General features: G+C 38.0%; 1 long non-coding RNA gene across 2 annotated transcripts in view; it reads left to right on the top strand.

Moving 5' to 3' along the window:
- The first annotated feature begins 1983 nt into the window (after positions 1-1983).
- LOC149251094 (uncharacterized) overlaps positions 1984-12784 on the top strand; it is a 63905-nt gene continuing 53104 nt past the window's right edge. The window contains exon 1 of one of the 2 annotated variants that reach the window (XR_016266854.1): positions 1984-2279. This is a non-coding gene — a long non-coding RNA (uncharacterized LOC149251094). Of the gene's footprint in view, positions 2280-2830; positions 2958-12784 lie in introns of those variants that run through there. The other variant, XR_016266855.1, reaches the window with a different exon arrangement.

Here is a 12784-nt window from a genome sequence, read left to right on the forward strand (position 1 = left end):
GCCAGCTTTTACAGAGACACTCCTTACCGCAAATGATCCAGAAATAACATTTGCTTTCAGACTGTGCTTGCCAACCCAGTCCAGCCTTGCAAGGCCTGAGAAAAACAAGGAATTGGGCTTCGTTATACACAAAAAACCATAATTCCTCGAAGAAAACCAAGAAACCACCAATTTTGTCATGCCTCCAATGCCTCTTTCGCCATCGAGTAGGAGGCCAAGTATATTTACACCACCAAACCTGAGCACTGAACCGAAATCATGACACCTTCCTCATCTCGCTTATCAACCTGTTGTCGCTTCCCTTTCCCAATGCGCCATAAATACTCACACGTTTGAGAGCTAAGGCTCATGTATGCGATTTCATCCTCCACATGGTATGAGGGGACTTGGAGGTATTACCCTCCCCACTGATCCATTTTTCACTCTTCATGGGGCCCGACAACAATGTTAGTCTCGGTTCTCACCCCCATCGGGGATTCTATACTATTTTTAATAGCAGGTTGACATTGATCTTAAAAGTAGTTATGCCCTTTCCACTCTTTTAATTAAATTGATTAATTGAAAAAAATGTTATATGAACAAGTGTCATATGAAATGAGTTATAATTTTGTTGACTTTGGTATTGATAAGCCATAATATTGTAAGAAAACCTATTTACAATCTCCATGGTAAAGTGGGGTGAATCTCTATGATAAATAATATTGTCACATGTTTTTTTTTAATGTATATATGTTTAATTCACACACACACACACACACACACACACACACACACACACACACACACATATATATATATATATTTAATTAATAAAAATAATAATTATTTAAAATAAAGTGATAATTTAGCTATTTTTTAAATATTTTTTTAAAGGTGAGATGTATCATGAAGTAAGTGTTTTGATGCTTGTTATGGATTGATGTCTATACGTGTTTACCAACCATTTAATTTACATGGTTGCTTTTGTTAAGAACCAACCATTTAATTTATATGGTTGCATTAGTATTATTAAGAACTAGCATAGATCCATGATATCTCCTGATCTACCAAGCACCAAGAGGAATTAAATCTCTAGCAAAGCTTTCCTCAAGTTTTGCACTCAAATTTTTTTTTTCATCTTGAGAGATTTGATCCCTCTAAGTGCTTAGTAGATCTAAACTCAAAATGTATCTCTAATGATATATAGAAAGTATAAAGTTCCAATCTCCTCCCATATTAAAAGTTTAAATGATTAAAAAAATCAATAATCCATTAAATTCTTTATTATATATTTACAATTTTGTATAAAATATTTTTTAAATAACAAACATTATTTTTAAAATTATCTTAAAAATATTTAACATAAAAATGGAAAAATTACATATTAAATATAATTCCATTTAACTAATTTATAGATTTTATTTTTATATTTACATCCTACTCAATTTTAAACATTTATTTTCACATTTAAATTATACTCAATATCAAAATTTTGAACTTTTATTTTCACATTTAAATAATACTTAATTTTGTTGTTGTTGTTGTTAAATAATACTTCATCTAAAATTTATTTTTTTGTTTAGTAGTTTATGTGAGTCTTGAGATGATTGCACCACTAATTTATGGCTTGAGTAAGAGGCATTTAAATTGTCAAAATCACTAGGACCTGGTCTAGGCCACACTAACACTTAGCATCACTGGATTTTGACCATAAAATTTTAAACCAGTAACCTTTACATCCAGAGTGCCTTAACAAAACACCTAACCACTATCTACTCTATACCCCATAAACTATATAATCTGAAAATTACTATATTTTCTCAATTCAGAAAATATTCTGTTATTTAATTTCTACCAAAGTAATTACTATTACCAAATCATATTCAATTTCAATAAAACAAAAACACATTTCCATACACAAACAAAGTTCCCTCTAAAATTCCTGGTGGCTAATGGACATTATCATTTGACAATTAAAAAGAGCAAATGAATTTTTTGTGACCGTCCACCTCCCTTTAGTTAAGTGTAGCACTCAGACCTCCTAGGGAGCTCCACTAATGATGGACCCCTTTCTATTTCTGAAGGTCACCACCATTGTATTATCACTGGAAACAAGGATTGAACGGGGGACGTTAGACACATTAGGGAATTAAACGTGGGGTTACATAAAGACAAACGCCAAGGGCGTGTGTGAGCTCAGGGTTTTATTCGATCTCGAGGAACCGGAGGGGAAGATGGGATGATGAGGACGAGGACGAAGGCGGTTGAGGAGGCTGAGCAGTAGAACCCAAAATTTCCAGGTACATATTTCTTCTTCTATAATATCATTTTCACTTCTCCTCTACTAACAGATGGTCACATGGGTGGCTCTCTCTTCGAGGTTCAATAAATTTTCATTCCCTCTGGTCACATAGTCTTTTCATTTAGCCCCCTTCTTAGATCATTACTGCTGGTTACACTTATACCCACTTTTCTTCCCGCGTTTTCTTTGAGCTGCTTATGGGGTCTATGCATGTGCCCGTTAGATGAATTTACGAATTTGGTTTTGGTTGAAATGCAGTCATGACGGTTCAATGGGAACAAAGCACAATACCCCCATTGTGATTGGGGGTCCCGAAGGTTAAAATTTTTGGGGTTCTGCACGAGAATGGATCCTGTGACTGCATGTTGGCAAATGATACTTGTTGTGCAAAACCCCATTTATGAATACAACAAGAATGCCTTGAATGCTTATGCTTATATGGCATGTAGATGCCATTTTCCTTCCTCTATCACTTGCTGTGTTCATCTTGTTTTTATTTAACCAATAATGGTGATTTTGGGGTTTTATGTGCTCCAACCAGTGCTGTTTTATTGAGGGGTTTCGCCATTCACTGTGGAGAATCTCCAAAATCTTCCATTCACTAACGCAGAACCTGCCCCAATACGAGCTGTTGCTTTTATTCCTTATATGGGCTAGTGGGTTTTGACATATTAAGGTATGATCCATATTCTTGAATAGGCCTTCAAAGATTAAATAGACACAGTACACATAGTAGAGCCCAAGTGATTCAAGTAACACGTTGAACAATGGATCATGTAGCAACCAAAGATAGGATGAACGCAAATGGCTTCCACCTTAAAGCCTGCAGTGCTGTATAGTTCTTAATGGAAGGAATCCTCAACAAGGGATTTGCCACTTCATTTTTAGTAATCTGGCAAGGAAGAAGGCATCGTAAAGGCAACGGGAAGGGGCCCACAAAACGTACACGGGCACTTCTAAGTGGTACGACATGTAAATTCGGGATAAAGAACTAACTTCTGTGGTAGGAGATGAGATGGTGTCCGTCAAGGCAAAGTGTCATGCCACTCATTGGAATTAGTTAATATAGCTAATTTGAGATATTACAGTCAACTCTTGGTATATGTATGTGAGATCAAGGTGCAGTTTAGATATTATCTATGTTTGTGAATCTGCATACTGCTTTTGGTTGGTTCTAACTACGGTCTACTTTTGGATCACAATGACATGTTTAAAACAATATCTAGATTGGTTTAATTGTAACCTCTAAGCAGAAAGAGAGATTGTTATTGATCACTAATTCTCTTTGTAATTCACCATCTTGACAAGATTTGGCTTCTAGTCTATAAACAGATCTCTTCACTGACTCCTTTGCATTGGCAACTATTCTCACGTAACCCTTAAAAAATCTTTGGCTCAATATTCTCATCACATCTTTCGATAGTCTAATTTTCTGAAAAATAACTTTCATTGGATAATGAATTTCATTTTGGGAATTGGTCCTCGTAAATTCCATGATATTATGGCACTTTCCCAAACTTCCAAGTCTTTAAGAATTTTTTTGCCACTCTTGAGATTTTATTATTTAATATCCCCGATTCAATGTTTTAATGTCTTGTAAATAAATAATGAGACAGTTTTATTATTAAGAATTTAATGATGTTATCGGATAGAATGTACAACCTTTTCGTGAAATGGGAAATTCATTGTCAAGACTCCATCAAGCAGGGTATGTACTATGCATACATGTCTAGGTAAAATACGAGGGCAGGTGTGGAATAAATTCAGGATAGATTAGCTTAGGACATGATGATGAGGAGCATGCTATATCAAATGGAGCAAAATCTGATCATTTTGCTTGTTGGGGAACAAAGCCTTATTTAGGTCAATCATTTTTGCCAAGCCACCTCACCTTTATACATCAACCACTTTATAATAATAAGGGGACTTTTTATTTGGCTTGTTCTCTATCCCTTTTTCTTTGGCACTTTCCATGTCATTCCTAGTTGTCATCAAGTCACTCCTTTTGAGTATGGCTAATGGTTGCTAGAAATGCTCTTTTGCATTGTTGTAGTCACTTTGTCTCGCAAGCTGTTCATAGACACATATTGATAAGTCTTTGACGGTGTTCTTTTGTGTTGCTTGCGTGCACATTGTTAGTCTTAAAGAATGCCCTCAATGGATGCCTATAGATTGTTGGCCTTAAAGAATAGCTTCAATGGATATGCAGGGAGAGATGCATGTTTAAGGAGAATACATCTTTGCTGATTGATGATTGTTTAAACTTAAATTAGCATGTTTAGATCCTTGATCTAGTTTGGATAGCAAGGAGGAATTCTAGCTGTACTATTGATTCATTTGGGATCATCAACCAGGTCTTGATTTGGTCAAGTGATAATATAGTTATAGTTGTTAGTAGTTGTGCATTGTTAAGTCTTTGACGAAATTCTTTTGTATCACTTTCGTACACATCGTTAGCCTTGAAGAATAACCCTAATAGATATGTTGGGAGATATATATGTGGGAATCCTTGCTATTGCAATAGTTGTTTAAACTTTAAAGAGCATCTTCTACCTCTTGATCTAGTGGAGTTAGCAAGGAGACATTCTAGCTTTTCCTTGGACTTGATTAGGATGATCAATGTGACCTTGATTTGGTTTTGGATAGCAAGATAGTTTTAGTTGTTCATAAAAGTTTCTTTTAGAGGGAAGAGATTGAGTTCTTTACAACTTACACATATTTAGGGGTTGAATTCAAGGGTTTAGGTTCCAGTGTGTGATACGCCCTCTAGCCTCAACTTAATAAGGGATGCAACGTCCTTGCTCTTCTTGAGAGATAGTGCTTCTAAAATCATTTCAAGGACATCTCATCCAAAATGCACCTCTTGGACATGATTATTAAGCCCATAGTCATTTATGGTTTTGAGGTGTGGGGAACAAGTTTGCTTCAGATTGATTGGGTTCAAGTTAGACAAATTCTAGACGCTCCTCGTCATACATACCATTGGATACAAACAAATTATACCTCGACACATTGTTCAAGTAGATTTTAGGGTTTAGTCTCATTGCCTTAATCATTAATGATGTCTTTTGATTGATCTTGTTTTGCACATCATTTTTTTTTTCGTTTTTGACTTATCTTGTTCCTCGCTTACTTTTGATTTTTGGGTCTTGGCCTTTGGCAAGGATTGGCATCCCAATTTAACATTTTGTTCTTTGGACACTGATCCGAATTGGATCCATAAAAGACTGTCAAGGACCATGACTGTATCAAGGCATGACAAATCTCTAAAGAATTCCAAAACTGCGATCAAAAACACCCCTGAACCAGTGACAATGGCAGCCAGTGTGGAACGATGAGGACCTCGGTCAAGGCGCGTTGACCGAGGCCCATGGAGACTGCACAGGAGGTCAAAGTAGCCCCTGGGAGCCTTGTGTTGGAAATAATACTGAGAGGGGGGGGTGAATCAGTATTATTAGATCAATACAACTTTTTCAATGCTCAGAAACATATACGCTACTTCAGTTAAGTGAACCAGCGTGTACACGCTAGTGTGTCTAAGGAAAACAGCGTATAACTAGAAAACTTATAATTCAGTTAGTTTATCTTCAGTTAAGTGCATCAAGTCATCATTCACCATATTAAGAGTAAACAGATGCAGTATAACAGAACAGATCATCACACAAAAGCCACACACATGAACACCATGATATAAGGTGGAAACCCAATGTGGGTGAAAACCACCTGCTGTAAGTCGTCTCTATCTTTCTTTAATAAGAATTTCAGTTTACAATCTTTTGTACTGGTGTAGCCTTATACCAGTACGCAGGCTACAACCTGCCGAAGGCTTCAACCTTCTCTCATTCTCCAAACTTCCTTGGAAGGGAGCTTCAACCCCCTTTGCTCTTGTACTAGCTAAGATACTAGTACGTAGGTGCTGGCCTACAATCTTCTTTCCTTCAGGTACCACTTTTCATCAATTTTCAGACTGGATACTCCTGAAGCACAACATTACAATCTGAAGACCATGATTCCTTCACAAATCATATAAAACAACCAATACTAGCATCATCAATCTTTGAATCACTGAACCACTGAAACCCTGTCAAACTCAGTCACCAGAACAAAGAGCAGACTACAGAACTCTGCAATAACAGTCAGATCCAGCTGCAACCCAAAAATCAAGCTCCAAAAGATATACGCTACTACTATGAAGGCAACCCGCGTATACACGCGGTTTTACCGAAGACAACCTGCGTACAGATCTAAAAATAAATTTTCATAACTTGCAGCTGTACCAGATTTCAGTTATACCCAGAACATAACATTGTGTCAGTATGCAGATCTAGAAATTCGCATAATCAACCATATAAAGATAGTTCATTTCAAACCATTTGATCCCAATCTCTCCTTAGATCTTGTTCTCCATCAACCGATGAGATCTCTCCTTAGCTCAGATCAAGCAATACACCATCAACCAATAACCTGCATACTGGATCTAATACTTCATCAGATATTCAAGACATTTCAGATACCTTTGCCTAATGATCTTCTTCTCCTTATATAGCCTTAGGCCTTGCTCAATACCACGAGCCAAAACCATAGAAATCCAAAACCATCAACTCAAAACTAGGGATCGACACGTCCGTCGAGACACCATGGTCCGAAACCATAGGCACAACTTCCAAGGAATAACCGCCACGGACCAAAAAAGAGTTTTCCACATACACGCGCTTTTACTGAAGCCAACCTACATGTACACGCGACTTGGGCTTGATGAACCTGCGTATATGAATTTTCTCTTCTTCTTATAGTCTGATCATCAATTCCTTGTTGCTGACCTTCTGCACTATGATTTGTCATCAGTGAGGTTTGCCATCAAGGACAACACTTGTCTCATAATGCCAACAATCTCCCCCTTTGGACTTGATGGCAACCCCAAGATCCTTAGAATCATTCTCCCCCTTTGTCATCAAGGGCAAAGGGCTGTGCTCCCCCTGAGTACATGCTGATTTCTCTGCTCTGCTGTGCTGAACATGCTCCCCCTGACTGTAGGCAAGATCTGCAAAAGATGTTCTTCAAACGAACCAAGACTTATACATCATAAAGGACCTTCCTATCACCAAAAGACTCAATGCATGCATCCATACTCTCAACCAAGAGGAGATACACCAGAAATATAATAGCCAATAACATTACATCATTCATCCATCTCAGGCATAGTGGGGAAATCAACATAGGCCGTTACATGACCTTGACACCATAAAAGAGATATCACAGAAGAGATACATGACATAGAGACAACAAATCTAGACCAGGACTTATGAAAGTCACAAGCAGCATCTGATACACCTCTTTTAGATCAGCATCCAAGATTTCTTTCTGAGCTCCTTCTCCTGAAACCAACAACAGTTGTGTACTAGAACCAAAAGCATCTAAATGCCAACAATGCTTTATGAAACTTTAATCTGCTCCCCCTGAACCTATGCCTGCTGCTCCCCCTGAACCTGTGCCTGAAGAATTCTGGCATACCCATCTCAGACCTTCTCCGACCAGAGTCTGCCCTTGCTGTTCAGAACTCCATATACGCGACTTCTCCTGCAGAAAACGGTGTATGCACGCGGATATGCTTTCTGCAACACGCGTACCCCATACACACGACTTTTCCATTATAAATCAGCGTGTATACGTGGATATCCCTTACGTAACTTGCGTATACCAAATTTTCTGTAGAACATACAAGCTTCAACAGCAGGATGAAGCATCAAATACTCCCAGCTTTTGTCTGAGATATTCAAAAGTTTCCCTGGGCAGTGGTTTTGTGAGAATATCAGCAACTTGTTCCTTAGAAGGAACATACTCCAACTTGACCTTCTGCTCAAGCACTTGTTCCCGAAGAAAATGGTACTTGATTGGTATGTGCTTGGTCTTTGAGTGCATGACTGGATTCTTTGAAATGCTGATTGCACTTGTATTATCACATAAGATAGAGACTGGTGAAGTGAAAGTGATTTGAAAATCCTGCAAGGTCTGCATCATCCAAAGAAGTTGTGTGCAACAAGATGCCGCAACCACATATTCTGCTTCAGTTGTAGATAAGGCAATCGAACTCTGTTTCTTGCTGAACCAAGATACTAATCTGGAACCCATAAAGAATGCACCACCACTTGTGCTCTTCCTGTCATCCACGCTTCCGGCCCAATCTGCATCTGTATAAGCATGAAGTGTGAGATCTGTATCTCTAGGATACCATAATCCATAATTTTGTGTCCCTTGAAGATATTTGAAGATTCTCTTCACTGCCTGAAGATGAGTCTCCTTTGGATTTTCCTGAAATCTCCCAACTATTCCGACTGCATGCATGATGTCTGGTCGGGTACCTGTCAAATAAAGCAAACTCCCAATCATGGATCTATAAGTTGGTTGATGAACTGCTGCTGATTCATCATTTGCACTGAGGCTGCATCCTGTAACCATGGGTGTACATACTGGCTTTGAATCTTCCATGCCATACTTCTTCAAGATCTGCTTGAGGTACTTGGTTTGAGACAAGAAGATGCCTCCTTCATTTTGTTGGATTTGCAATCCAAGAAAGTATGTCAATTCTCCAAGTAGTGACATTTCGAATTCTTTCTGCATAACCAAGGCAAAGTTTTGACTCATAGTCTCTTCATTGCTGCCAAAGATAATATCATCTACATAAACAACAAGTATTAGTAATTTGTTATTTTCAATTTTTATATAGAGATTGCTATCTGCTGATCCTTTTGAAAAGCCTTGTTGGTGAAGATATTTGTCCAATCGATAGTACCAAGCCCTTGTAGCTTGTTTGAGACCATAGAGAGCCTTTTTTAATTTGCATACAAGGTTTGGATCATTCCCAAGAATGAAACCATCTGGCTGCTCAACATATACTTCTTCTTCTAAGTCTCCATTCAGAAAGGCTGATTTCACGTCCATTTGAAATACCTTGAAGTTTTGAAAGCTTGAGAGAGCAAGGAACATTCGGATGGCCTCAAGTCTTGCTATAGGAGCAAAGGTCTCCTCAAAATCTATCCCTTCTTGCTGCGCATACCCTTTACAAACAAGTTTGGCCTTGTTTCTAATTACTTCTCCATTTTCATTCAATTTATTCTTGAAGACCCATTTTGTCCCTATGAAATTCTTATCTTTTGGTCTAGGAACCAGTTCCCAAGTGTTGTTCTTTTCGATTTGCTCAAGTTCTTCATCCATTGCTTTGACCCAACATTCATATTTGCATGCCTCTTTCACATTTTGTGGTTCAATGGACGAGAGTAATGCCAAATAGCTTGAGGCTTCTGCAATTCTTCTTCTTGTTTGTATTCCTGCTTCTTTCTGCTCCACAATCTGAGATTCTGGATGATTCTTTTGAACATATCTGGATGGAGTCTTCTCTTCTATTCTTGCCTGCTCCTCTGGTTCTTCTTGAGGTTCTTCTTCTTCATCATTCTACCTTTGAGTGTAGCCTTCATCTTCTTCAATGTCTTCATGATGAACTTGCCTAGGAATATATCCCTTCTCATCAACCCTACATCAATGCTGTCAACAATTCTGCCAAGTCTTTTATTGTAGCACTTGTATGCTTTGCTATATGGAGAATAAACAAGAAGAATGCCTTCATCTACTCTTGGTTCAAGTTTTCCAAGTTGCTCATCAGTATTCTTAATATAACATTTGCTCCCAAATATTTTGAAGTGCTTCACCGAAGGAGTCTCACCACTCCAGAGCTCATGAGGTGTTTGAGTGCTGTTTACTCGGACATTTGTTTTGTTAAGAATAATAAACGCAGCATGTGCAGCTTCACCCCAGAAAGTTGCAGGAGTGCCTAATTCATCAAGCATAGCACGAGCCATTTGTTGGATTGTTCTGTTCATTCTTTCCACCACCCCATTTTGCTGAGGAGTTCTAGCTGTAGAGAATTCTCTTCTTATCCCATGTTCTTCACAGAAATCAAATAATTCGTTTGAGGTAAACTCCCCACCTCTGTCAGATCTGAGGCACTTAATTTTGTGTCCTGATTCATTTTCAACCAAGGCTTTGAAGGATTTGAATTTTTAGAATGCTTCATCTTTGTGCTTCATAAGTCCTAACCAGACAAACCTGGAGAAATCGTCAATGAATAATATCAAGTATTCTTCTCCTCGAGGTGTTCTTTTTCTGAATGGACCGCATGTATCTGTATGTACTAGCTCAAGTGACATGCTAGCTGATCCTTCCTTCTCTGGAAAGTTAGTTCTGGTTTGCTTTCCAAACTGACAAGATTTGCATATAGTGTTGTCTGGAATTTTGATATCTGGAAGACCACGAACTGCCTGATATTTGCATGCTTTCCTTATTTGTGAAAAGCTTAGATGCCCCAACCTTCGATGCCATAGCCAGTGTTCATCATCCTTGCTCAAATAGCATTGTTGTGGTCCTTCTTCAAATATGTATAGATTATTTGGAGTCCTTCTTCCTTTGATCACTCTTTTACCTGTATCAAGATCACGAACACAACATCCATTTGATCTAAATATTACCTATGTTCCTTGATCGCACATCTGACTGACACTCAGAAGATTATGCTTCAATCCATCAACATACAAAACATTTCCAGCTTTGACCTTCTCTTTCAATGGAGCCACACCTTTTCCTTTTATGGCTGCAGAGATATCGTTTCCAAAAGAAACTTTCTTCCCTTTTTCTAATGCGGTATATGACTCAAGATTTTCTTTGTCCCCTGTCATATGCTTCGAACATCCGTTGTCAATGTACCATAGACTTTCTTGACCTTCTGCATAAAAGGCTATCCCACATCTTTCTGGTTGTGGTTCCTTTATTCTCCATGTTTCGACATTTGAGTTTTGCTCCTTCTGAATTGTCTTTCGGAACCTGCTCCTGCATTCAGAGTCTTCATGACCAAAGTTATTACAAATAGAGCATTCAACTTCATTTTCAAGAACCGAAAAGTTGTTATAAGTCCTTTTCATGGTTTCAGTCATTCTCCCTTGCTTTTGAGCTTCTCTAGTCATGATTGTCTTGTATGCAACACATTGAGCTGCTTTGTGACCGAAGTTATGGCAAGAAAAGCATTGGCCATTAAAGAAAATTCTGCGATAATCAGATCTATCATCCAACCGATTGTAGCTTCTATTTATTCTTGGAGCAAATTGGGAAGATTTTACCTGTGGCTGATTGTAGCTTCTATTTGTCCTTAAGGCAGTTTGTCCCCAAATTTCTTGATGGTCTTTATTTGTTCTTGAGGTAAACTGTCCCTGATTCACCTGATTACTTTTATTTGGCCTTTGCTCGCTTTTCCTTGCTGCATCAAGATAACTTTTAGAGGTATAGGCTTGAGATGTTTCTCCATGATATCCAAGACCTGTCTTGATTAGAGGAGATCGCTGCACATTGATAATCTCATCCAAGGTTTCAGATCCTTTAACAAATTTAAGATTAATAGCTTTTGTTTTCTCAATCTCTTTTCTAAGACCAACAATTTCACCTTCTAGTTTTTCAAGATGTTTTTCCTTTTCATCAATTTGAAATTGCAGAGTATCAATGATCATATTCTTTTCTTCTATACATCTCTCGAGTCTAGTAATTTCATCATAAAGATTATCCACATCTATAGCATCCATATAATCATCATCTTCAAATGCCATTAACAACTTATATTCATTACCTCGTTCATCTTCATCACTAATCGATAGACCATCACTATCTTCATGAGTGTAGTAGCTTTTCTTATTTGCACTCTGTTTCTTGTTCCATCTAGCAGGTTCCTTTCCTTTATCCTTATAAGGACATTTTGCAGCATAATGACCTACTCTTCCACAAGCAAAGCATTTAAAAGGTAACTTACCTCTGAACCTTCCAGAACCCCTTTGAAGATTTCTGACAAAATTTGATTCTTCTTCCTCTTCTTCTGGGACGTGGCTTGCTTCATAATAATCTTCTTTGCCTGATGCCTTGAAAGCAGCTTCTCTTCTGTCTGATGGACCTCCCTTTCTCATTTCATAAGCAGTTAGAATTCCATGTAGCTGAGACATAGTAAGAATTCGTAGATTTTCTTTTTCTTCTATTGCAGATACTTTAGATTCAAACTTGGGGGACAATGATCTTAGAACCTTTTCAACCACTATAGCCTCTTTTATTTCTTCACCCAAATTTTTCATGCAATTAACAATCTCATCTACCCGAAGAAAATAGTTAGCCACACTTTCATCATTATACATCTTGAGAGTCTCATATTGAATCCTGAGAGTTTGAAGTTTAGCACGCTTTACCCGTTCATCTCCTTCATAGCTCGTGACAATTTTGTCCCATATCTCTTTTGCGGATTTGTAGTGCATTACCTTCATGAATTCCATTTGGGATATACATCCTAATAGGGTACTGACTGCTTTCGCATTTGTTTCATACTTCTTTTTCTCAGCTGCATCTGTAGGAGTAGCTGAAGGAAAAGTGTAGCCTGTTTCTACGATGTCCCAAACTTCTGTACCAATAGATTGAAGATAGGCA

This window comes from Pinus tabuliformis, chromosome 7 (genome assembly GCF_031772625.1).
Source record: "Pinus tabuliformis cultivar Carrire ecotype Pingquan chromosome 7, CPIR1, whole genome shotgun sequence".
Lineage (NCBI taxonomy): Eukaryota > Viridiplantae > Streptophyta > Pinopsida > Pinales > Pinaceae > Pinus > Pinus tabuliformis.